This window comes from Sturnus vulgaris, chromosome 7 (assembly GCF_052056855.1).
Source record: "Sturnus vulgaris isolate bStuVul1 chromosome 7, bStuVul1.hap1, whole genome shotgun sequence".
In the NCBI taxonomy this organism is placed as follows: Eukaryota; Metazoa; Chordata; class Aves; order Passeriformes; family Sturnidae; genus Sturnus; species Sturnus vulgaris.
The window spans coordinates 22,442,287-22,468,727 of NC_142249.1; the positions used below are offsets into that span (position 1 = coordinate 22,442,287).

General features: G+C 39.4%; 1 long non-coding RNA gene across 1 annotated transcript; it reads left to right on the forward strand.

Annotated features, from left to right (window-relative positions):
- The first annotated feature begins 106 nt into the window (after nt 1-106).
- LOC148223205 (uncharacterized) lies at nt 107-26,326 on the forward strand. Its single transcript, XR_015804879.1, has 4 exons — nt 107-578; nt 16,293-16,404; nt 18,247-18,339; nt 24,783-26,326. It is a non-coding gene; the product is annotated as an uncharacterized LOC148223205 (long non-coding RNA).
- Nucleotides 26,327-26,441: the final 115 nt, after the last annotated feature.

Sequence of the window (26,441 nt, forward strand, 5' to 3'; positions counted from 1 at the left end):
GCCATGGCAATGAGCTGTCATTCTTCTAACATCTTCTACCTGCTGGTCCCTGCAGTCTGGTGCTCCCTTATAGCTTCTTATGCTACTAAAGTTTTGCCAGCTTTTCTAGCAATTTCACCTAAGAATCACACTAACAGGGCAGCAGTCTTTGTTACAAAAGCTATGTCACATCAGTCCTGACTCCTGTGGGGTTGTATTAGTCTGAAGAGACCAGTCTGGCTTTATTCAATTACCAAACAACATGCCCTGAATTCAAATCACTAGCAGAGCTCTGTGTAACAGCATTTAAAATACAGCAGTACAGAGGTGTCCCCAGGTTATATCAATTTGCAGCCTTCCAAATGTTTTATCTTGACAGACAAGCGAGTTTTGTCACTTGGAAAGACATGCCATGTTAATTAGTTTGGCTGCCATGGAAAGATACGTGGACAAATAGCCCTAGCTGAAAGAAAGCTTTACAAGCTTGGGATGGTTTTTGCGTTGTGCTGGGCTCCAATTAAAGTGAAGAGCTGAAGCAGAACTGCCCAGTGAGGATGGTTCAGAGGAGAGGAGGAAGCAGGGATTGCTTGCCTGAGTCAGTATGTCTCCATGCTTCATTTGTCTTCATTGTTCACGTTGATTTGGCTTCCTGCTCTAGATTTCTAAAGAAAGTGTGCCAAAATGTATGTCCTAATTATGAAACCATCATAGTTCACTTGATTGCAAGGTTGCTTAACTATCTGAACGTATTCTACACTGAACTAGGCCCACTCAAACTACAGTAAGACTAGTCAGAATCTTCCATACCAATTTTAAAGAAATCATCCTGAAAAAAAAACACCTTGTAGTGAGGTTTGCACAGCTCTGAGCAAAGACAGGCAGCTGGAAAAAGTGTCGGTTTCATCTTAAACTGGATACACTGTATCATACTGCAACTGGCTCTTCAGAAACATCTACTTCATGTGGCCAGGTTTGGGCTCTAGAGTCACATTAGAATTTACTTAGTAAAGGGACTTTTCACATCTGCATGACATCAAAATTGACTGTGTACTGCATGCATCTTGTTTCCCCAGCGTTCAGACACGCTTTGCGGGTCCGCAGACTTCCAGCGGCCAGGCCTTGTCTCCCATGCCCGGTGAAATCGGGGCTCGGACCAACAGCGCTGCTGTGCCCGACTTGCCAATGAACATGCAACGTGGAGCCTGTGCCAGCTTTGTGTCAGCTGTGAGGGAACAGACAATACCTGACTCCCCATGCAGTGAGAGCTCTAATCTAGCATAAAAAGTCAGCTACTGCAATGCTGACCTGTCATATCATGTACAGGGAATTCGCATTGTCAGTGTGAACTTGTGTGAGATCAGTACCTCCCATCTCGTGGCTGCAAGCTGTGTTCCAACCCTGGCAGCCTGGGAGTCATTTGCTGTCTTTTTAAGCCACAGTACTGAAAACTCCAGAAATTACTGTCAGAACTAAATTTTCTTATTTTCTAGTCATTTTCAAACAGCTTCCGAGGTAATTACATTCCGCCCAGAGGAATATTCACCTGGTCATCTCAGATTTTTGTTCAAAGCTCATTTGACATCACTGTCACAATGTCATCTGGTAGTTGCTTGGTAATAGTTTGTGTTCATGTCTGAATGAAGCCAATGCTACTTAGCGTTTGGTTTTAAGACCCCATCTAGATGTAAATTATATTTGCCTAGGAACTAGGGGACAGTTAACAGGATGACAATAAATCTGTATTTTCTTATCAGAGATTTAAATATCTTCCTTATGAATTTCATTATACTTATGTCACAGCTGTACAGAATTTCATTTTCACCCAAAATATACATTTGGGTTGACTGAAAATATTGCTAAATTAATGCTGAATTGATTAAATGAGCATTTTTTGTTCCACAAATTATCACATATATATTTTGACATTTTTAAACCAAAGCATCAATTTTTTATTTGATAATGATATTGCAAGAATAAGGTTATTTCATTTTTTATGTGACTTGGAAGTAAAATATAAATCAAAGGACTGGGTAAAATCAGACACATAATAATTGTTTGATACTAGTTTATCCTTAAAGCTCTAGATAGTAATTAAAGATTCCCTTAGCTACACTGATTGTGTCAAAATTCTCAAGATTACAGGTCACACTTAAATCAGTTAAGTGGAAAAGATACCAGAAAGCTGAAGGGATAACTCAATGGGCCACACTCCCTGCTGGGGTAACTACCACTGTTTATGCTCTGTAGTGAACGTGACAGCTCACCGTGTTCTGTAAATACAGCCATGACTCCCCCAATGGAAGCTGACCATTCTTATCTCCTCCCTCTGATACAGGCCACAGCTATTACAGGCACTGACACAGTAGATTAGTTAGGCATGGCTTTAAGCATTTTCTGAGCTGGAAATATAATACTCTATTTCTGTTTTCTCTGGACTTGTGCAGAGCCAAAATCAGAGAACAACACTAAGTTTTCCCAGCTTTCTTTCAACCCCAGCATGTGTTCTCTCTTTCTCAAGTTCATGGGGGATAACTAATCAACAGAAAAATGAGAGTACCTTCATCCAGGCTATGAAAAAGGGGTTTTTTTTATTCCTCCCATGAAAACAAAAAGCACCAAAAAACTTTGTCTGCTAGGTCATGTGTATAGGTACTATATTATTGCACAAAACATTATATATACACCTTGATTTAAATGTTGTATTTAGTCTTCAACCAGCGTCATCATTTTATCTCTTCCTGTGGGTAACACTCCTCCAATTAGTGGCTTGAGCCCATTTGTATTCTTCAGAGCCTTTGTCTCCCTCTTGATACCCAAAGCTGCCATCCACCCTCCAAATCAGCTGTTTAACTCAGGCTAATAGCTGCTTTGTGTCCAGGCACAGCAGCATGGACACAGAAGCAAAACGGGTTCAGGGATTTATCTCTTTTTCTATTTATTCTCATCCACAGTGCCTTTTTTGGGAAAAATAGTGGCTTAGCTGTTCAGTGTTTTTGACAAAAGTGTAAAGATTTATAAATGTCAGTTCCAGCATCCAGGAGACAAGATGAGGGGGTTGTTCGCCCTCACATGGTCTTGCTGCCTACAGAAATAGGAAGCCTGCACAGATAATGTAATATAATTATGAATAAAAATGAGAATGTTGCTTTATGCAATAGTCCAGTAGATCTTCTCATCTGGAAGGAAAGATCTAGAGGAATCCAAATGAATTTATCCTGGGATGTGCTAGTAAAAGAGGGAATAACCTCAACCATCCCCCCTGTACCCACTGACCACAACACATGTGATAACCAGAGCATCAGATCTGCCCTTACCGTTGTTTTGTTTGCTGTAAGGGAGGGAATTTATACAGAATTCAATGCAGTCAGTATAATTAATGTTGGATATGTTTAAAGAAATCCATGCAGTTGCTACTACCTCAATGTTTGATGTATAAACATGAGGAACCAAATGAGTACAAAAGGTCCTCACTGTCAGAAGTCTTGGATTGCCAGTATAATACCAGACTACAGAAGTTCACAGCAAGTAAGCTGGTATAGTCTTGCTGATACTGCACAGCATCTCAGCACTACTATTTCCAAGGGTTCAAGAATAGTGCCATAATGATGTTTGGGGGATATTTACTGGAAGGACAAGGCAAAGCTGGAGAAGTTTTTTCTAGGATTTTACATTTCATCGGGCTCCAAAGGAACCACTAAGATTGTTTTATGGCAACTTTATTAAGAATAAATTTATCAAAACCATAGGTGCAATAGGAGTACTCTGAACCAAGCAAATGAAAGTAGCTGAATAATATCTATTACAGTGGGAGACTTTCCTTAAAAAAAATTCCACAAAGTTTCAGTCAATACAATGACTTTTTCTTGAAAAGGATATTCCAACAGAAAAAAAATGGCATAACTTAATTTTAATCATAATCTTTTAACTAGGATTCTCATCACTGTCATTATTTGCTGTTGTTTATCAATAAAAGAGACTTTCATTTACTAAAACCCTAAGTAATTAAACCTCAGGAAGAAAATGCTGCTTCTAGAAATAAGAACTCGTCACAGAAACAAATGAAATAATGCAAACCACAATGCACTCATTTCTAACTGTGCACTTAGGATATCAGCAGAGGATGAAGATGAAGCTGACTTGTCACCAAAGTACTGATGGGGGGGTAGGAAAGGGAATTACAAGGACATAGTTTGAATAAGGTAAATACTATCTTTCTTTATCCTGTTGCACCTTCCAGTGGATTTGATCACCAAGTACAACTTAGTTTTGTTCTGCCCTCGGGAAGAGAAACACTCTGACATTCTTACAGCTGAACTCATATCTCTTCAATGAGGTCAGTGCTCTCCAGTCTCGCCACAGTCAGTTCAGGTTCTTCAGTCTTTTTTTCTGGAGCTCAATTTGGGCTGCTCAAGATATGCTGTGACCCTTACAAATGGGGAGCAGAGCTGCTGCCTCACTTGTGAAATAAGATGTGCCTGCACCATAGCAAATTTTTCAGGAAATGATAGAGGAAGGCAGGCAGTGTCCTGTAGCTATGTGATTTCAAACACAAAAACCCTTCATATGAAGAGCTGTCGTTAAGCAGAGTGAGACACACAGAACTGCATTGAATTCCAAAATATACCACCCCCCCATGCGCCCCCCATTTGCATGTCTTTAAATAAACGTCATTTACCTAAAGCACACTAATGCTGTGTTATGTTTTTCAAGTCCTCTAGAGGACAGCTTGAAGGGCAGGCTACTGCACAATGGGGAGAGGATGGGCACAGTTCTACCATTTTAATGAAGATATTGTGCAGTTGTCACCTTCAGTTTTCACTGAAAAGCAAAATAAAAACCCTGTAGCATGTTATTTTCGGTCATATGCTGTGCCTTTGTGCTACATGAGTTTGCTACACATCCTGTTTGAAGTCAGTCAGCAGGTACAGTCACAATACAACTGCTATAATCCTCTGCTTTTCCAATATGTATGCAAGATTTTCCATGTGCCATAACAGCATGTTTGATGTATTTTTCACTACAATAATATTCCATAAATCAGTCTGAAAGTAGAGGGTCCAGACAAAATCTTGGGATTAAACCCTCAACAAACGTCTTGTAAGGTTTATACACTATAGTATATTGACTCAAGCTCTGTAGTATTATAAAATGTAGAAAAATCCCACGTCATAACTAGAAATATTTCGTCAGCATCTATATACTTACGTTTTAATGACTTTTAAAATTAAAGGAAATACAGTAAAATAGGAAAATCTTTCCTGCTTTTCCTTTGGTAAATTTAGTTTATTATGTTGTGTTTCACCAAACCTTACATGACATGGAACAAACTGAGGAGAATCAAGGGATCATAGCACTGAGCACTAAACGAAGCACAAGCATCTGCAAGGATGAGCTGAGCTAATGACAGTGTGGAAAGTCACCATGCGAGGGAGCACTTAATGTCAATTTGTCAACTCCTTTTAACCACATTTGGCAGTTAAAATTTTCTCCTTTTATTTTCCTCCACCAATCAGTAACAGCTGCCAGTGCTTTGCAGGTGTTCTTTTGTAACAAGACATTAATTAGGTATTTAAATCTGTAATTGCTGTTTATTTCCTTGACTTTCTGTATCAACAATTTCTTAATGCTTTCTTTCTGCAGACTTTTTATTAGCTTCTAAGCCATTTGCTCTTTTTCACTTGTCTGCCTCTCTTCTGTTCTTTCCTGTTATGTGGTCATTTTCCCACTTGCTTATTATTCAAATTCAATGTTCAGTAAATTTAAGCCATGAAAATATATCTCTTTTTACTGCAGTATTATTTGAGACAATTATTGTGTTTATTAGTGCACTCACAGCATTATGATGTTCTGTTTGACTTCATGCTGATTTGATTACTAGATTATCCTAGAAACCAAAAGAAACCAGCAAAGAATATAGAGGTAGAGGCTGTTTTAAGTAGGAATTAGGAGGGTACTAAAATATACTTTTAAAATCGCTCACCCAGAAATATTGTAGATAGTTATCATGTTTACCAAAACATTCTCAGAATGTTTAGTCATCCCATAAGCAAGGCAAATACAAGCAAGGATACATCTAATACTGATTGGATGTGAAACAATATTACCAGATTTTCATTTTTAGGATGAAAAAAGGCACCAGCCATAAGGTATGCATATTGCCAATAAGATAAATGGATTTGTGTTTTTTAAAACCTCATTTTTCATTTTTTGTCTACCTCAGCATTTCCTGTCAATTCTGCAAAAAGCTGAGGTAACAGAGTAAAAGAGTGACTGAAAGGTGCATGAGAAACACCCCCAGCAGCAGAATTTTGTTGCCACTGACTTCAGAAGAGCAGAAAGCAGCACTAACAGAAACCTGAACTCTGATGGTAACTCTGCTTGACTCAAGGATCAGGTGAGGCAGATATAAAGGGAACTGCACCCGACAATAAATTATTTAAGGATGATAAGGCTCCTGTCTGCCTGGAAGGAGTAGAGAGCAGTGTCCACAGCACAGCACTTACCTTAAGGGATACCTCATGTGCTGTTTCCCAACCTAGTAGCTAAAAGCACTACAAAAATGACTTATGGAGCCATGACCCATGAATGACATTTGCTAGTAGAGCAACCATTGAGTGCCCCTCTTTGGGTTGGTCATGTCATAATATTGAGTGATAGCTGACAGTATGTCTGTGTTACCTGTATAGAAGTACTGTAAATAGAAAGCAGTTCCACCTTTTGTTAACAGTTAATTGTTCCACTGTCATTACAGAAATGACCATGAGTACCATGGTATTTTCCAGCAATCTGTTAATAGCAAGTTTCTTCTCATCTTGTCTGCTGCTGTTGGCACATATCAGGATGGATATTAAAGAAAAGATTCTTAACAATCTTTGCCTTCCCAGGCTAGCCATTAAAAGCCTTAAAAAAGAAAGTATGCATAACTTGAAGATACTTTGGTGGTTTTACAAGCAGGACAAATGCATCTCTGTACATGGCTCAAACTACATAGCTATGTCAATTAAATGCCACTATTCCTTCCCTGGTGCAGGGACTGATGCTGTGCCAAAGACCAACTGCCTAGCAGCTTTGACTTCTGAGTTTACTATTTTTTTAAGCTTAATATTCCAAATCCTTAAATCCTGCGACCTTCTACTTCTAATGTAATTCCATCTTATACATATGACTCTACAGCTGCTTCTCAGCACTGATCTAATCCTATCAATTTTGCCTGTTAAGTCACCAGATGCATTTCCTTCCATAGACCTAGTATAGGATTGAGATGGTGAATGAGATCTTTTATCACCATGACTCTTGACTTACTTCCCAACACATTGATTCATGCCTTCTCCATCATTTCATTTAGCTGTAGGTTTCTAGTTCTCCTTGATTTCAGAGCTTCTTAAACGGATATTTTATCAATTTTAAGATCCCTCCTTCTTTAAAAATGAGCTATATGTAAGGACGTGCACAAAGGAGTGTAATGTTATAAATAACCCAGCTAGTGGGACAAGATTTCTAAACCAAAACACAACTTAGTCTTCCTGCAACACTAAGCAGCATAAGCACCCTATCACTCCTGAAATTCTATTGTCTCAGTGAAGTCTTGCTACCTCCCTTAACCTTAATATTTACATTTGTAAAATAGCAGAAAGAGCATACAGCACTTTTTGTCTTCAAGGACAAACAAGGGACTGCATTCCTCTTTTTATTGAGGCTAAATCTTAACTCATTTCACAGGGGAAAAAGGAATACTGTAATGAACTTCTTTGCAATCTGAAATCTGAATTACCTAACAGCATTCACCACAGCTGGTCTCTCAGAGCCTCTGCTAGTTATGCCTCTTTTTCTGATATCCTTGAATTGTGTGGCTGATAGCCACATCAGGATTTGAGCAGTTTCAAATATTCTCCTAGTCAGCTAACCACATGCATCTACAGCTCTGCTCGTTTCCCTGGTTCCAATAATAGCTGTGTAGCTCTGAAATGCAAACCAGAAACAAAGTATGTGTGAAAATGTTTGCAATCCACAGCAACTGGAGTCAGAACAGTAAGATTTTACTTTCACCACATGCCTCTGGAAACAAGGGGGACTGCAGGGAAGCAGTAACTTCTACTTCCCATTAAGATATTTTGGTTACCCTGCTCCATGCTAATGTGACTGCAGACAAGGTCATGAGTCCTTCATTCTCAGCTTCTGCTCCAGGCCCAAAAGAATATACTCCACAGTCCTGCACTGATAGCAACAAACAAAATTTAATGTGGAAGAGCTTACACTGGGTAAAGAGGGGGCATGATGCATATTCAGAAATGTGCAAGGAAGACAAATGTGCAAGAAATAGGAGCTGGAGAGCTGTTTGGTTACATGCCTTGGCATTTTCTGCATAATTGGAAATTTCTTACACATATCCAGGATGGTTGCATCCTGTTCCCAAGCCCTCAGCTTATCAAGCCTGGCTTGGCAGCCCTTGCAAGTCTGAAGTCAAATCTGAAGAATCAAGAATCAACATATGCCATCTGTTCTAATTGCTTAAACAACAGAGATCCAGGACTGTAGAGAAGGGATTAATAAAAAGAGGAAAGGCACTTCACTGGTGAATTTATATTAATTACAGGCAAAGGAACTAAGGATACAATTTTCAGGTCATTGCATCTCTGCTATTCCGATGGCTGTAGGGACTTAATCCTCATCTATCTTGACTGCACATTGTGTGGGTTAATTGGCATTTCTGCACAAACATATATGAAGTGCGCTAGTAAATTTTAAGAATCCTTTAAAAGTATTAACTCCTTAGAAAATTAATAATATATCAACAACTTAGTTCTGAAAGTTACGCTACATTTAAAAGTTCATTTTAAATCACTTCAAATTTCAGCAATAAACACCCATAAATCACCCTTTCTGAGAATCAGCAAAAAGACAGCCTAAAGCTAAGGAAGATTAGCAGTTGGAGGAAAAAATAATTGGCTTGCCACTCCATTATGCTTCAGGCTTCTAGACTGGAATTTACTCAGAGAAAAGTCTGTTTAATTCACCTTTTGAATTCTTTGTCTTCTGATGCCATAACCTGGGGGAGAACAGGCTGTGGTTCACCAGGCAGCTGGGAGGTACAGAAATTATTGACTTGATTGTCAATAATTCTTGATTGACTTCTGCTTGTCACTGCTACAAGGGCACCTGGTGTCCCAGCACAGGGGTGGCCCTGGTGGAGTACCTGACTTTGGTGCAGTGTAGCCCATGCTGCCCTGTCCTCCCACCTAACCCTGAGCTCCCACAGGCGCTGCCTTCCTGCCTCCTGTGCCAATGGGCCAGCAGGACAAGGTGCAGGGGGTCCACTCTCTTTTGCAACTGATGATGAAAGAGGAATACACTAATTAAATGTAAACAAGTAGAGGCACACACTTCCAAAGAACACTGCACACTGCAATGCCACCTGTGTGAACATGCCAGGAGGGAAACATGCCACAGGGATGAGCAACAGCTGCAGCCCACATGCTGCCCACATGCCTCGGGTTCTGGAAGGCACAGTGGGACTGTCCCACAGTCATTCACTTTGGTGGATGCTGGTAGTGTCATTACATGTCAAAGTTATTTCCTGTGACAGATTTCCCCAGGGGAGAAGCCATTTTACTCCAATTGCTTTGCATATATTCACATAGCAAAGACACAGTCTTCTTCTGGGGTTATTCCTCCTGACTTCACAATAGCAGACAATTTACTGAAGAATGTGCAACATCTACCATATGTTAAAGCTAACCCAGGAGCTAATGTCCAGGAGAGCATTATTCAAAATTGAAGCCACAGTTTGAAAAAAGCCAAACTATCCACCCTAGGGAGTCTGGTGACCATGTTCTGGCAGGAAGGTAGGAGGCTGGTAATGATATTGTGTAACTCCCTGGAAGTCTCAGTGATGTGGCCCCACCTGTAAAGCAAACTCTGCCGTTTGGAAATCTGGCTTCCTTGTGCACATGCTGTGTGGAAACCGAGTGTTGCAAATTGTCAGCTTTCCAGTATGCAAGAGTTTCAGGTAGTGGCATTTGCTGGCAGCCACATCATATCCATCTTGCCAGGCTGGGAACAGGGAGAAAGGGATACCCCATAGTGAAAAATCCCTCCATTCACTTGGCAGCTGTTATCCTTATGTACCCTGTGGCTATGCTTACTCTACTGACACTCTGCTAGAGAAAGCTTCAGTTTAACATGCACTGTTTATTAACACCTTTTCAAACCCTAGTGTAAACCAAGCTGTGAAAAGTTTGCAGTCATGAGCTGGTTAAAATTAACACTAGCATAAGGTCCAGAGTTTAGCTTGAAAAGCTAACAGCATATAAACCACAGACTGTCATTGTACCAGAACAAAAGCAGTTACTGGGTGATTGCTCACCATTTAAATACTGTGTTAGGAATAACAATATCTGGATGAAGTGTATTAATTTTTCTATAACTGCTCTGTTTTGAAATACTAATATAAGCAGTTTGTGTTCTGATGTGTTTTAATTGGAGACCTCTGAAACACAAGTAGTTTCAAACTACTCCCTTCTACCTGCACCTAGCCTGCTCCTCACCAAAGGGACTCCTCACTTAAAGGAAGACTGTCCCAGCACCCCACCTTTGTCCCAAATACAAAGCAATTTCTCTGTGGAAAAAGAGCAAAGAAACCTCAAAAATTGAAGCAGCTGCAGCCAGAGGACACTTCCCTTTGACACTGTTTTACAGAGGCCTCTCCTGTTCAAGGCTTCAAGATCCCTACTGCACAAGAAGTCCTGCTTTGCTGGGAGAACCTCTGATAGTCCAGTGCCCTGCTCTGCCATGAGGCTGCAGGAGGCTGAGGAAAAACACATGGTGTCAGAGAGCCACGTGCTGAGAATCCAGCCCAGAGGGTTCAGGGCACATGCAGCCTTTGCAGGTGGCCTGGGAGGAGGCTCTGCAGCTCTTCTGACACTTCGTGCAGGCCATCACAAACAGGCTTAAAGGTGCATTCCAGCCTTCTAAATTAGCGTCTGAAATTCATCATCAGGCACATGCTACTTTAGCATTCTGTAACATGATGATTGTTTGTCAGTGCAGTTAAAGCAATTAATACATTTCTGAAAGGTAAGGTCAAAAACTGAATATTTTGATGTGTTCCAGAACAAATCAAGAACTTGGCAGCTGGATCAGACCAAGGATTCCTTTGGTCTGCCAGCAGTCAGAACAAGGTGTTTCAGAAGAATACCTAAGACCTCTGCAGCCAGAGTATGAGGGAAACATTGTGCCTTCTATTCCCACCCTACACATGCTTTGGATTTCTTCCAGATCTAATGGAGATTTTTTAAAATACCTAAAAATTCCTTTCACAGAGCTTTGACCATAGTTAAAACTCTGACCATTAGTTATTTAGAGAAACTCTGACTATCACTTGTCAGTCTTCATCTTTTTCCTCAAGCTGGAGGAATACAAAGATTATATTAGCTGTCCAGTGTAGAGCCTCATTACTTTTGTATGCCCTTTCTATAATATAATTGAATGTTGCCTTGTTCTTTCCTGTAAAAGTGCTGCAGACAGGAAGCTTCAAGTGAGTTTAATATTTTTACCATATTCTTATTTATCTTCACATTAAAGCAAGCATATCTTGTATTTTTAACTTGTCTCCATGTGAGACTTTTTCCATTCCCTTGATTCCATTTCCATCTTTTTTGATTCACCTTTTTTCTGGAACCACTCTACCTCTGTGATATCCTTTTTGAAATGTTGTTACAAAGACTATGCAGGTGATACTGCAGTGTCAATACAAACAATGACAGATTTTTTTTCCATCACAGTGTATTTGCTGTTCTTTTCTTCCCCTTTAGTGACTTGTTTGCTCTTTTGGCCACCAATGCCCATTGAGAAACATGCAATGATCCTTCATGAAGATATAAATTAGTTTGAACTGCTATTAGTTTGGACTCCTATGAGACACATGATTAGTTTAATTTTTCACTTTTAATCTACAGTAGATTGCATATCTCAGCACTGAAAAATCTATTCTGTCTCATCTGACAAACTTCAAAGAGACCATTTTAAAATATTCCACTCTCTTTTCATAAGCTATGCTTTCTCCTAGATAATTTTCTAGATGATGGCCTCTTTGCTAATTTCAGCATCTTTTCTGTTGTGGAAATAAACTGGAGTGATAAAAAGAACACATAATTTTTAGAAATACCTCTTTATGTACCTTTATATTACAATTTCACAATATAAAAAGTGCAAGACAATTACGAGTTTGGGGGAATTGTAAGGTAAGTTTTTAAAGCTAATTTAATACTTATACCGTCTTTTCTGGAAATTATGGAATAAGCCTGTTTGCTGTAAGATTTTTAAAGCCTTACTTAAAAATTTACTTAGGAACCTCAGTAAGTCAAGAGTATTCAATTAATTAAACATACCTGTTTTTTCAACCTTTAAAAAAATATGGCAAATAACTTCTTATTAGTTACCTAAATTAAACATAATGATGCTGTTTTAGTAATATATTAATGGGAAAATTCTCATAGTTTCAGTGATACCAGAACACATATGCTTACCCTCCTTGTTTGATGCTATCTGGCCATATCAGCCATGACAAGCCTTCAATAACACTTGTGTGAACAATCTGGCCAGAGATTTCTTTGAAGCTGAGAATTAACTGCTTTGCTCTACACAAAATGAACCATTCAGCAGCACTTCTCATCATGAGTACACTATGAAAGACTTTTGTGAAACCAGTTTAGCAGAGCTGCCTAAAACTGGCCACATAAGTACTTCTATCAGAAGAGTGAGCTCCTTCTGTGTCTTCATTTCAGCTTCCAATAATTGATTTTGGCCTTTATTTCAAGTACAATTCCACTGCTGTCTCAAAACTGAAGGCTAGCAAGTTACTTAAATGATTGCAACCATTTATCATTGTGTCAGGAGAAGTCTGTAAAAACAGAAAAATGATCACTCGATTAAGATGTAAGAATAAGAATGGGAACCAGAACTAGCTTGAGAGCCAAGGAATATTAATTCATGTTTTTATGTCTGTGAAAGGAACACAGCATGGCCTTAGACAAATCACTTCATATCACTGTAGTTCTGCTTCCTCTCCAGCTGTCGAACAGGGATAATTTTAGTCTGCAGAAGAGGAAAAGATGTAGTCTCCACAGTAAACAAGTAGCATGGTAGTGTGTGATATTACTGGCAGAGTCCTACTAGGACCCTTGGTAATTTGGATCTGATGTGCATCCAAATCTTCTTGATCTGTGCAGAATTCAGGTACCATTTCTAGCTTGATCTCTTTCATTTTCAGTGGAGGCAGGAGCTGGCAGCTCAGCTCTTCAGTGTTCTTAAATTATCCCTGGGACCTGCCTGTATGGCCCTTAGAAGTGTTTCACCGACTGGCAAGCTGCTTGATAGATGATCTCCCGTGATACTAACTGCACATCCTAACTTGTTACTTGTAACCTCAGTCATACCAGATTCCTCCCTAACTTGTTACTCACTTATAACCCTCAGTCACACCAGGTTCCTTTATCATGGGGGCTGAGGCCGTCCAGGATGCTTGTCAGAAGCACCATCACACCAAGTGAAATCTATTCAAATACAGTCCCCATGTGCTCCAGAAGCATTTACTCTGGCCAGTCTGTGCCACCCCAAAAGATTGTATTCTAAAACCAAAATGCAGACAAATGGCAAGAGAGGTTTTAGATAACCTTGGCCCAAATTACAGTAATACTGATTAAAATAAATACAGGCCTTGGAATCATAGAATTGTTAAGGGTGGAAAAGACCTTTAAGATTATGGAGTCCAACCATTAACTATGATTTTGGAAAGCGAAGTGATTTCCATTTTCTCTTCTTTCCCTCTCTCCAACACTTGAGTCATAATAATGATGATTGGAACTTAAAGGGAAGTATTCTTACTTTTAAATTTTATGATGGCCACTTCAGTTGCTATAATGGCACTGCAGAGTGTCATTATTGCCTGTTTGATTCTAAGATTCGTGGCATATGAGAACTGTTGAGGTACTTCTTACAGTAGAAGCTATAAACAGACTTAAAACATACACCACAATGAAAAACTGGGGACAGAATTCTCAGAATTAGTAATTAATTAAAAATTGCTTCTTCATTCTCAGCTCCCATTTCACTAATTTATTAGTTTAAGTAATGCATGGCCCACAATTTCTGCTTTCTGATAGAAGACTTTATAAAATCAATAATGAAATAGATATAAATTTCAGCTCCATAATCCCAATTTAATTTGGTACAATCAGAAAAAAACACAGTCCTGCTCTGTTCAGCAGTGCCAGGGTGGAAGAGCTCTCAGCTCTCAGCAGTGCCTGGTGCAGTGCAGATGCCCCTGTCTCAAGGAGACTGAACAAACTCCTCCAAGCAAGGGCATTCAGTGGAAGCAAAATGCAGCTCCCCCGTGCCCTGAGCAACTCCCACAGCCATTGGCATATCTCAGCTAGCATACCATTGCTTGGTGGTAATGGATTCGCTTTTTGTGGATCTGTTTTATATTTGTTTCACTTGCCTGTGCCTAATCTTGCCCCTTCCCCCAGAGGCAGGAGGACTGGGCTCTTCTGGGAGAACCCCGTCTCTGTTCCCTCATCCCTCTGGACTCAAGGAAGTGTTTGAAGTCCAACAGTAAGCTCTAGACTGGGGTATCTTTTGAAGGAAAAATCAAAGCATTAGAAGTAGTTTTAAAAAATTATTTAATGCCAAATACTGTATTTGAAGTGAGGTAAACGGTGTAGGGATTTATCTTTTTGGTATGCTGGCATGATAGTGGGGTGGATTTTTACCCACTTTCAAAGAGCTTTGCAAAACAACTATTTAACCCTCCAAAGAGAATGTTAGGAACAGAAGGTGGTAGGGTAATTCCAGTAGCTTGCAACTTCTCTGAGTATCCTCACATTAGCAATCCATCTAGTTTTGCAGCTCTCTTACAAAGAGCTTTGTTAACTGCAACTAAATTGTGTTGCACATTCCTTATGCATGCACCAGGGAATAAAGCTGCTGCAAAAAAATGCACTGAAAACTTTCATGAACAGTTAAACCTTCAGCAGTTCTTTCTCCCTCTATTATCTCAGTACAAACTTTTATACAACTTGTTTCAGACATGTCAATGTCCTTTCTGATTAAAGGAAAATATTGTAGATGGTAGTTCTCAGCATTCAAATTCTGCTGTTAATTTATAACTTTTATTTTTTTTCTAAAAATCAGGAAAAGATAAGGAAGGGACAAGGAAAGATGGCTTAAAAATCAGGTAACATGATGAGAATAAGATAAAGAGTGTTATTAAATAAATGAAATAGTAGTGGACTGAATGTACATTGGGAGAAACATGTTGACACACATTTTCTGACCAGTGTTAGGAAATGCTAGAAAGAGCCAGGCACAGCTGTGAACTTTCTGGATTCCCATGTGTTAATGGAATTCTGAAAAATGTAACTATAGTTACACAGATGGCCACTGAATTTTTTAGGTTTGATTATCGTTAAGCACAACAACATAACTAGTACAGAATGTTAACCTGTATCAGCTTCTCTTCAACATTACTGCACTTATGAGGTCCAAAACTTTAGAGCTCTGCTAGACACGATGGACCCAAATCACGAAGTACTGCTGCTGCTTTGACTATAGGTCCCACCTGCAGCCCCTATCCTTTGCAGACTTGAACTCCCAGTGGACAGAACTGAGTTAAAACAAAGCCATGATTGTTAAGGCCTTGAGTCCATGACCACTCAACGTTGCCTTTCAGGGATTGCACTGCCTGTGCTCGAGGTCCAGTCTGACACAGCAGGGCTTGGTGACCTGAACCAGCCCGCTGTGAAAGCTCTAAGACCTGCCCTGCTCCCCTGGCTGGGCTCCTGCCAGACTGCCCCCTGCCACCGGCCCTGCTGGCACCCAGAGCTCCCAGACTGCCCTGTCCTTGCTGCACCCGGACTGATGCAGATGTACACAGTCACCTTCCAGATTGCTTCAGGTCTGGGAATACAGCCAAGGCTAAACAAAACCAGAAAATATATTCTCCCTTGTATGCACCTAAATGCATGTGTGCTCACCCCGTGGTCTGTGATAAATTCCAGGAATAAGCCCATGGGTAAAAGTAATCAAAGTTTATAGAAGAGTAAGGAATGGTATTGTAAAACTATGGTGGGACAAATATGAGAGATTACATCTTTTATAGAGCATTGATCAACCTTCAAACCTAGAAATTGACAGTCTGCAAGTGAGGTAGCTCTGTTTGCCTCTGATTACAGTGTCCCTGTCCCTGTCACCTGGCTGAGAGAAGTTCATTCTCTCCTTGCATTTTGAGGGCACTGCTAAATGATGCTGTGTGGCAGTCTCTGCAGAGACCTTGAAGATTGATGGGGTGGTGGAGCCTGAGATTGTGTTGATTCTGCAACCATAGGAAGCCTGTCTGCCTGCCTTGCAGTATTGCTCTTCCTCCATTAAGTAAGTGGTTCTAGCATCCAGGCTAGCCAGCTTGGCAACTTTCGGGGCACAAGGTTAAAATTCTTCAAAATCTGAGTAAACATCAGCTCTTTCTGTTTTGAAACCTCTCATTTGAAAGTGGTAGTTCTTTGTGTTTGTCTGACTTGTCTCTACAAGCAATATGAAATAATTCATCAAGAGAGAGGAAATATCGCCTGAAACTTGCTGAGGAATATAAGATCAGCACTAATACAAATCAATACAGGTTACTTTCCTGATTCATAATGTGTGTTAGGTTGCAATTCCCATGGCTGAAGGCAGCCTGACTAATATATTTCAGTCTAGTACTTGAATCAATGCCCAGCTCTGCAGAATATAAGATTTTCATCTACATGTAATAGTGAGTTTTGAGGCCTGTTGAGAGACCTCACTTTGTCATTGGAGTACACAGGTTTTTAAATATGTTTGGATGTGCGCCCTAAGAAAAGTCCTACTGGTGATGGTGAATGAGCAGAACTATTTCCAGCTCGGGGTCATTGTGGTCAGCAGGGAGAGTTTCCTGAAGGGTGTCATCATTCATATGCTGCTGCATCACTTGTACTGTAGCCAGTGTGCCTTAGACAGTAGGACTGAGTTCTGCATCTCTCATCAGTCACCTTTGCATTCCCTGCAAATATAGCTGGCAAATTTTTTTCTTTTTTTTTTTTTTCAATCTGAAATATTGGCAGGTTTGGGAAAAAAAATACTTAAACTGATTTAAGACCTTCCTTCTGATTTTTGAATAGTTCATACATCAATGCTTCACAGAAGTGACATAGTTGGATAAAGATTTTACCTGAATCTCTAGGCTGCTTTGAAGAGGACTAGTATTATGTGCAGTTCAAATGTTAATTCAAGCAAACATAACCAAAACTATTTTATTCATATTGCAGGAAAATCTAGTGTAAGCCTAGAGCAGTTAATCTTTTGTTATTTTTTTACTTCACTGCCCAGAAGCTAAGACATTAATTAAAAGTGTAAGTCTTTATATTTGATTTAAGACATTTGGAGGACAAGATCTGAATCTAAAAAGTAAATATATTTTCTCAATATGCTCTTCTAATTGTTCAATATAGAATTTGTACTGCAGGGAATATCAATAAATATTCACACACTTTGTGTGAAAATAAAGATTTTGCATTGTTTATTTCAATAAAAATAGTAGCATTTTATTGCAGCAGAATAGAGAATTCTTGCAAATGTTATAACTCCTGCATATTTTGAGTTTACATACTGTACTGCTTCAAGCAGCAAAATATAACTTCAGAAGTACATCAGAGACAACATAAACTTGTCTCTTTAAGTGCGGGACAACAAAAAGCCCTTTATGTATTGTCACTTGCTGGGAGACTTGGAAGCATTGACAAAACCAAGCTCATATTTTATTCTTTGTTTTACAAGGCAGCAAAGGAAATATTAATTTCTTTTGCTATTATTAAAGGCTACCATGTTTCTGCCTATTAGAGAAAAACTATCCAATTTAAAAGCAAATACAAAACCCATTGAGCCTTCCTTAACTACAGTATTAATACATTTTTGGAATACATTCAAACATCTGCTTGCTAAAAAGCTTATGGCAGAGAAAGGAGTTTCTAGCCTTCAGCTGGGGTGGTGTAATGACCATAGGAAAGTCCTTAGCTAGTTTTAATGCTTCAAATTTCTTTCTGGCCAGATTTAAAAAAATATTAATATTTTAAAAATTTCATGTGATAAATAGAATCTACTTAGATGGCTAGCAACTTTAAAATGTCAGTGATTCTTAGCTGAAATAGCACTGCCACTAGTGATACAGAAAACTCATTTGTTCTGCTTGTTTTGTATCAGGAGATTTGGTGGTCTTGCCTCAGCTCTGCAGCAAGCCATTATTCTTACATCTCATTTTGTATGTGTGTGGTATCACACCTTTCTGGGAGCTGGGTAAGTGCCATGTGTTCCTTTTTTCCTTTGACTGTCTCTTGTTGGAGATGACCTTATCTGTCATCTCTGATACTTGTTCCCATCTCTTCTTGTGCCTCCAGCTTCCTCCATTATAAGTATTCTAGTTGGGAGTTTTCTATCAAAAATGTCTGCAGGTTACTGCCAATGAGTCATTGTTAGGACTGTCAAATTATACTTTGTGCTATTAAATAACAGGATATGGCATCAATGAAACTGAATCTGACACTGTTTCCCTACAATCCTTTTCAATAGGGATGGTATTCCTTTCAAGAGACTTCCAGCACTCTACTAAATTAAGGGATAAAGACAACCAACTTTACTGTGATCTGCCCAAACTTGTACCACACAAACTGCAACTTAGAATATTTATGTAGCTAAAAAAGGCTGACTTTGTCAATCAGCTGCTTAGCTGAGATACTGCTTTAGCATATCTGTTCCAGAAAATTCAGAATATTAAATTGCATATTTTCGCTATCAACGTAGACAGTTCTATGAAAGATTTTACCCATGCCCTTTTTTTCTTTTATTTCGTCTTCAGGAAATCCTCTTTTGTCCCTACTGAACTTGTGTTGGGCCATACCTTGTTTACTTTTTAAATCCGCTTATAGCCTACAATTTTTATTACATTTTGATCTTAAAGATCAGTCCTCACCTGTCTTAAAAAAAAAAAATTAAAATTAGCATATGAGTAAGATCTTGCTCCAGAATTGTTAAGTGGAGCTGGGCACCTCCTGTCCAAATTTGTGCTAATGGCTTTAGCTTTGTAAGGTGTGCCCTTAAGAATCTTATTTTTGACAACCATAGCCCACATTTTGTACAATCATTTTCTGGGTGTTTTGTTTGGTTTTGTGTTTTTTGTTTTGTTTTGTTTTTTAATCTAATTATTATTTCCCTGCCTGCCTTTGACTTATCTTCACTCATGGAAGCAAAGGTTTTCAGGGTTTTTGTGACGTTTAGTGTTACTGTTAGGACTACCTGCCAGTCTTCCTGGATTCAGAGCTCTGCCACCTTTCCTTCCTCAGACTGTGCTAGTTCTCAGTGCCATGTTTTCCACCCTCTGCAAATTTCTTCCTAGAGTGGATAACTTCAGTTGTGTCAGCATGTCAGCAGGCTAACCAAGACTGTGGACTATTGAAAGACTGGGAAAGATGTTTCTGTTCACACTTCCAGCTGCAACCCAGTCAAGTGTAAAAAAACAAGATAAGTTCATAAAAGCACACGGCTTAGACCGGTTTCATATTTCCTTAGAGTTTCTCTTTCCCTTGGTTAAAAGATATTACACATGTACATTTCAAATACATGTGTAATACATTGCTCAAGTGTATTTTGTAATAAAAACTCATATCAAATTTATTCTAAGTAAACAGTATCTGAGGTGCATGATGTATTGAAGAACTTTCAGCTACTGTAGGAAATGAGCTGACATGCCAAGAATTTTTTTGTTTGTTGAGGCGTTTTTTTCACACTAACAGTACAGATTCAAATGAAAGCTCTGTTTAAGTATCTTCCTGTGTCATTTGTACTGCTAGATCACAGAATCAGAGAACCACAGAACGGTTAGGGTTGGAAGAGACCTCTGAAGATCATTATCTAGATATTCAATTGTACCAGAGCTTCCAGAAACCTCATTCTTCACATCAAATACCATTCTTACCTTTTGGTTGTTTGCCCTCAGTATTCTCCCTGGACCTTACACATCCCAGAGCAGGATGTGCCTGCTGCCCTGGCTTCTAGCATCCTCTTCCCATGCAGCTCTCTCTGGTGCCACTCAAAGATCACATCTCAGAACTACACCACTCCAGCTGATGCTCTGGCTAAGTGCTATGACCTGTATCAGTGAGTACTTTCATAACAGCACTAAGCCATACGTTGGTGTAATCACTGGTTAAAAAAAGCTGTGTCTATGCTAGGGCATGTTTACTAATAGAGATAATTTGCATTTCACTGGCACCATTTCCTTGTATGTTTTTCAATATATTGACAAAATCAGGCTTTTATATCAATACAATAAGTACCCTTACATAAGCACAACAAACAAAACTAGTCAAAGTGTGGCTTCTGCAGCTGTGCTTAGTTTTGCAATTGTACTGGCCAGGATGCCAGGTCAGAGTGCAGACTTTGCTGTATTTTCAGAGGATGCATTGCAGGATGTAACAGCAAAGTCTGCTTAAACTAGAGTAGCTGATATTTGTGCACACTTGATTCTACTATTGGTAAAGCAGGAAACAAAATTAAGAGTCCTCTCTTGGCATGTTATACCTAGTTGTATATAATAAAAGTAAGGCTTTTGTGGGTACGTCATCTGTGGATAATGATGTCTGTTGAGTGTACTTTGTATATTTTAATGATATGCCAGTAAATCTTAAAAAAATGTTATGCCTAAACTGCCTAATTTCTGTTTCTCATCTATTAAAAACACAGCGTTGATTAGTTTAGATTTCTGATATTCTTGGAAAAATTAGATTTTTAAAGAAATCATAAAAATAATAAGAGATATGTTAGAAAAAATGTTATTTATAATTCTACATTTAAATTCCTTTTCTTAATGACACAAATTATGCAAGATCCAAAGCAATTGTTAAAGGTCTTTAAAAGAAGACTACCATCTAAATTTTTGAGTCAAAAAATGTGTGGGTTTTTTAATACTGTGAACATTCTAGGAGATACAGAGAGGAGAGAAAGAAGTGTTTAGGAATTTTAAAGCACCTCACTGTTTTGAGGAAGAGAATTTTTTCTTTGGTTTGAGTTCTATTTTTAATGCCTTAACTGGTATTTTAATCTTCCTAGAGTAGAGGCTACTCATTTGCTGGATTTACTCCATGTTGCTGGGGTTTTGTTTCAGACATTATCCAAAGCTTATCTTAATCCAGGAAGCTTTATGAGATTTAGCTGATACACAGGAAAAGATGATAACTTCTCTACTTTCCCCTTTGGGTAGTTTCTTGCAGTGTTTCAGCACTTTATTAAGAGTAGAGGGAATTAGAGCAATAGGCAATTTTCTGAATTAAAATCTGAAGCCACACTGACAGTACTTTTGCTCTTTCACATGGCTCTGGAAATTAATGGTGGGTATGGCAAACAGTCATAACAAGAGAAACACTCAAGAGTTATTGATGCTAAACCCATGTTGCCAGGGCTCTGAGCACAACAACTGCATTTGCAACCTCTTCACCTACACCTAGTTTACTGTCTGTACTCAAGGCCAGCTCAGACATGGTGCTGCTCTGCAATCCTGGATCAAGGTGCTGTGAAAACAACCAAGTTTTAAGACAGAGGTATGGGAAGCCTTGCCTGGGTCCTCTGCAGTGTTCAAGCTCAGACCTTTCCCTGTGGTTCTTGCCTGAGCAATGCTGCAGCTATGCTTGGTCCTTGCCTGAGCCTGCTTGCACTGTCATAGAGCTCAGTCTTGCGCCTTGATGATCCTGACCTTGCCTTGCTGACTGAGCTCTCTAGCTGCAGCTTGGACCTGCCCTGTCCCTAGACTCATCTGGCAGTCATTGGACTCTTAGCTGGCTCACTGTTCTTTGTTTCATAGTTGAGTTTCATATACAGGCATACTTACAGCCTTTAATATTAAAAAATATTTAATATTAAAAAATATTTCAACTTACATCCTCAAAATGAAAAGGAAGCCCTGTAGAAATGTTTAAATTCCAAGAACTCAAGCACATTATAAACATTGCTGCATTAAAGCTTGTAGCTTTCCAGTAAAATATGAATTGTTTCTTCTCTGATACTATAAAAAGAAAATGAACAAAGGCTAGGGTCCTTTACTCGAGTGATGAATAGCCTTTTGTAATTAAGGTGTTGTGTGATCATTCCGTGACCATCTAACAAAGCTAAAACTATGCTTCTGCTTAAATGGAAGCATTACCTATTCCCCACTACTGGCCACATTTTTCTCACATCTCCCTCGTTTATCCCATCTTTGGCTAACCAGTGACTAGCCAATATTTTCAGATGAGCTGGCTGTCAGCCAGATTGGATCCCTGATCTCACAAAGTTGTGTGAAATCTCATCCTTAGAAAATACATATCACACTCCCAGTTTTGCTACAGAGTTCTTTTCTGACCTTTAGCAAATCCCTTAAGCTTTTTCTGTTTCCACTTGTGAAATTGAGGTAATTATATTCTCCAGTCTTTTTGTATGTGAAGATTAATTTATTAATATGCATGAGATGTTCATATCCTACAGTGATGAAAGCCATAGAAGATCCTAGATCAAATCTTTTATATATTTGAATTTTATTCATTCACAGCTATGGAGAGTTTATTCCTGCTAAAAGCTTCAGTCAGCCAGACACCTCCACATCATCTTAATTACATTAAACTGTAGTTCAAAAGCAACAATTATATCTAGTTCACTGTCGTTTTCATGGTGACTGTATCCTAAATTCATCCAAATAACGAATAGTGGAAATTGTGATTCCTGCAGGTTCCAAAAAGGCTATTGTTGCCAATACATGAATGGCTAGAATGTAAATATTCTAAATGCATGCAAAATTCTGAATTTTGAAGGTTTGAAATATATAATGATTGATGTGCCATCATGATTTAGGTAATTATCCACTGGGGCTCATGGTGCTAGAATGAGCTAGTAATATTTAGTTGGTGATTTAAAGTTTTGGGTGGTTTGGCAGCAAGAGCAAGTTGTGAAGGCTGAGCTGCTGTGACAGGAGTTCCCAGCATGTAAAGCCAGCTGTGACATTGAGGAACAAGCTCTGGTAACACTGAGGCTGCTTCTGCTCCCCAGCTCTGCAGAGAAGCTCACCCAGGCTCCATTGTTCTTTTTAAGTTGTGTCTGCAGTATGCCTGTCAGGGCTCCTCACCTTCAAAGGAGTTCAGACAAAGATGTGAACATTTCCTCTACCTGTGGCCTGAAAACCAGGTTAACAAAAAATACCCAAAAAAAAGCTTTTTGCAAGGACTGGTAACAGCTTGGGGTTTGACATATAAGTAAATAATTAAAAGGCCCATTTGACTACATAGCAACAAACTCTAGCTTAATGGTTATTGGCTCAATAATCATTAATATCCATTATTAATATTAATAGATTTTTCCTCGGGTCTTAAGAGGACGAATCTGCTGAGTGGAACAGCTTGCAAAGGTTTATGGGGTAGGGTGGGGGGGAAGGAGAAGAAAAGAGATGAAGGCATCAAGGTCTTCAACCTAGGAAAAAACAGAAACGGCTTATTTTGTAAGGTCACTATGCTTTGATGAACATTAATTCCGGTAAAACTTAGTAAGAACTCAGCTGACAGTGCCGTTGGAATTGACAGCTTCTCAGTGTAAATGTTCCAGTGTTTCCATCTCAACATGAGGAAGAACTTCTCTGCAATAGGTATTGCACAGCACTGGAACACACTGCCCAGGGAGGTTGTGAAGTCTCCTTTTCTGAAGACATTTGAAACCCACCTGGACACATTCCTGTGTAACTTGCTCTAGGTGACCTGCCTTGGTTGGGACAGGGTTGGACTGGATGATCTCAAGAGATCTCTTCTAACCCAAATGATTCTGTATTAAGTACAATGCATTTTGTAATGTGAATTGCTAAGAGGGAACTCATGTATTCTCTGTGAACAGAAACTAATCCAAGGAAGCATCCTACATCCAACAATAATGGGCATGTTACCTATTTAACTGTGCACTCACTAGAGGAGAAAGGGAGGTTGAAAGCATTAAGTCTGCTCCCATCAGCACCAGCTGCTGTTGTGTCAGCCTTCATATCTCATGACATTGCTTAAAGCACAGCCATCCCTCAGTGCTACCAAATTAGAGGCTTTCAGACCTTACCTACATAATTGCAGAGAGCTGTGCTGTATGTGATAGTCATAACTGCATTTTTAGGCCATTTTTGGAAGAGAAGGTGGTTTTACTTCACTCATTTCTCTGAGGTAGTTTAAGTGACACTAGAGAGAAGAGTTCCTCCTCGCTCTGGGTTAGTCTGTGGTAGGTTATATTGCTGTTTTGGTTGCATCTTGCATGCTGCCTTTCTATTCAGAAAAAAGTAGTTTGGGTGGATGCTGTCCCTTATCTATGTTACTAGCATATATACCATTGCTTATAAACTCCAGTCCTTACGCTGGTCTGTGATTTTATATAGGTATGCTTATGTTTGAAATTAGTTAATTAGTCTGCAATGTCGTTATAAGCACCAATGTTATCTTGCCTAAATTCTGCAAACCTAGAAAAGGAGTTATTTTGCTCTGAACACTTTTTTGTCCCATCTACAGAAGGTACTGTGGGCAACTTTCAAAAGGTCTGAGCGTGGCTTAACTCTTTTGCCATAGTGGCCTATGTGGTTTTAAATATTGGCAGTTTTGATTGTAACTCTCTGTGTGAAGCCTTTGTCTATATCACTGAGTCGAGTCACCAAATGATTGATTCCAAGTGAACAATCTCATGGAATCCTACGTCTTCAGGCACTCAGAAGGACCAAATCACACTCAGACGGGACCATTCTGAACTGTCATCAATTCGGAGAACAGTGATTTTTACCTGGGTCCTATCAGTTTCTCTCCAAACCGGCAGGCTGCTATTCTCCCCAGAGTGCGGGAAGCCGTGCGAAGGGAAGGGCTCTGTCTGCGGGGCCGAGCCCGGGGCTGCAGCGGGCGAGCGGCTCCGGCCCCCGGCGCGGCAGCGAGACCTTCCCCGGAGCTGTGCCCTGAGCGCACGGAACACAGCCCACGGCTCCGGCTGCTGACTCCACTGCTACCCGGCAATTTCAGCGAATTACAGAGCGCAGGTGCCCGCTAGAAATACCCACAATTGTAGGGATTAGTCGGGCGAATTGGGGCAATAATCAGGACAGAAATAACTATAATGGTATCAGATGTTAACCAGCAGTTTAAAGAGTGATATGGCAGTAGCATCACAGAAATTCATGGCTCAGAAACTAACACCTCCAACCTCCTCCCCCCAGCAACAACTGAGTGCAGATGGAGAAGTTGGCTATTTTCCATCAATACTGAGTAACCCATTTTCTCTGCTGATTGATTTGGCCTGTGCTGTTGCTCTTTTACTATTTTTTATGCTATTCCTGGCAGAAAGGTCTTGGCATTAAACTTAATGCTGAATGACAATTTAATACTTCCTCTTCCAAGTCTTGCTGACCTTTAGTTTTGTGGCAAGTAATCGCTAATTTGTATATAGGAAAATACTCTAATCATCTATTTTTAAAAAATGAGATTGAAAGGAATCATTAGTTTAGCACAAAAATGTACAGTATTTTTATTCTACTGCTAGAAGTCTCTATACTAAGCTGAACTGTTGCTTGTGAGAAAATGGAAGTGTAGTACACAAATATTTGCAAGTTGCTGACACACCTGATGAATCATGAAGCACTGGGGGTAGGACTTCCTTCAGCTTTCTCAGCAACACAACGAAATAGAAGTAACTTGCTTTCCTTTTCGGAATAACCTTCAATTACCTCAGTCCTCACTGAGTTAACCACACACGTAAAAAATCAGTTTGTAAAAGGGCATTATCCCGAACTGATAAAAGTAGCTAACAGGCGTTAGTTGTTACATGTATCTTTTCTTGACTTTAAATCATACTTCATCATACCTCCTAATAATTTCTCAGGTTCCGTTCTTTTAGACAGTGCTATAGCTTTCCTGTTCACATACTGTATTCGTTCTAATTACCTTAAATTCATTCAGGAGCAGGAAGTAAGATTTTGAACTATATGGAAAACTTACGTCACCACTCTTCTTCTCAGAGCTCCATAAATCTTAAAATGCAAAGCATTCAAAGTAGGAGTGAGACTGTAGGCTACACAAACAACTATTTTCTAAATTACTTCATAGTAAGTAAAATCCTGATGATATTATTGAACACTTGACACTACTAAGAGTGTAGAAGAAAAAAAAATCTATACTATTATTAACAGCGGAGTTTCATTTAACCCCGGTTGGTTTTTCTTTTAACCTTTCACTGTATAAAGGGAAGAACTAGAGACGTTTAATCATGATTCTTATTTGTTTAAATAATCGAGTTCTGGTTAGCCAAGGGAAACATTTTCAACTGTCCTCAGTCCTTCTAGGTGGCATGAGCTGAGGCAGTTTCTGCACTGAAGTGAC